This window comes from Neomonachus schauinslandi, chromosome 2 (assembly GCF_002201575.2).
Source record: "Neomonachus schauinslandi chromosome 2, ASM220157v2, whole genome shotgun sequence".
Lineage (NCBI taxonomy): Eukaryota > Metazoa > Chordata > Mammalia > Carnivora > Phocidae > Neomonachus > Neomonachus schauinslandi.
In genome coordinates, this window is record NC_058404.1 from 53,097,322 (window position 1) to 53,098,903 (window position 1,582).

Consider the following 1,582-nt stretch of genomic DNA (forward strand, 5'->3'; position numbering starts at 1 on the left):
AGAAAATATGAGGGCAAACATACACGTGAAACTGCACTATGAGTGAGTGTGCAAGCAGCAAAATCCAGATTGTGGGTAACTTTGTAGATTAAATTCCAAAGCTTGTCAATCGATAAATTTCAAGAGATTAGGAGGGAGAACACATAGATAAAAAGATACCAAAAAATTAAATAAAAAATGGGTAAGATGAAACTTTAGTTTGTAAGGAGGCACAATTGGCTGAAAAAACTATAAAGAAATTTAGTAAAATCAGGGTAATAGTAACTTGGGGGGATTATGATTAGGATGGGAATATAGAGGTGGTTTCTGGGGTGGTTGCAAAGTTCTGTTTTATGGTCTTAGTGGTGTTTACTGTGGAATTAAGCTTATAATAATTTGTGAAACTCTAAATTGTTTTGTGGGTTTTTGTAAATGTGTTGTATATTTCACAATAAAAATTTTTATTTTTATTTTTTTTAAAGAGGGAATTAATGACAAAGCAATGTACCTTAAGAGATGGGTGAGAATGTGCTAACAGCATGGAGGGGAGGATAAGATTTGGGGAAGAGAATCGGTACTTATTCCTTGGAAGAGGAAAGAAAAGGGGAAAAGTGCATATGCATTTATAGGTAGATGCTTGCTTGTTGGGTGAGTTGGGTAAGAAAACAGTGTAAAGTTTGATGATTTAAACCCTCTTACCTCTATTTTTTCTGAAATACAAAGAAAAATCATTTGATGAGGGTAGGAGGGCCTGTGGTGGGTGGTAAGATCAAAGAACATCTAGGTTTGAGTAGGATATGTAAAAGGAATGACCTAATTTCTAAACTCGACCTGCCTGCAGGATTGTGTGACGTTCTCCAACGGCTTTCAGAAATCCAGGAGTAGAAGCAGTTTTATGGAGAACTTTTCTTCTGTGTAGTGAGGTGGAAGAAAAAATAAAAATTTGTGTTCAAAAAAATTGTTTGATGTGATATCATTTGGGTCATAGATACTACTCAGAAAGATGGAAGGTTAAGGCTTATTATGGATTGAACTGTGTTCCTCCAAAAGATGTTGAAATTCCAACCTCCAGTACCTATGAATGTGACCTTATTTGGGAATAGGGTCTCTGCAGATGATCAAGTCAAGATGAGGTCATTGGGGTGGGCCCTAATCCAATATGACTATATCTTTATGAGAAGGGCGAAATTGGACACAGACATAGACACATACAATGGGAAGACAATGTGAAGACACGGAGAACGCCATCTACAAGCCATGGAATGCCTGAGGCAACCTGAAGTTAGGAGAGGGGCCTGGAACAGATCCTTCTCTCACGGCCCTCAGAAAGAACCAAACCTGCACACATCTTGACTTCAGACATCTAGCTTCCAGAACTGTGAGACAATACATTTCTGCTGTTTAAGCCACACAGTTCATAGTACTTCATTATGGCAGTCCTTGGAAACTAATACAGCATCCTAGAAAAAAAACTGGATTTGGCTGATGTAATTTCATGTGTATCTAATACACATGGTCCGTGCTCTTATTGAGCGGGTAGTCAAGTAGAAGAAAGTTCATTCTGTGGAAGAGGCTGAGACCATCCCTTTAATTGAATAAATGA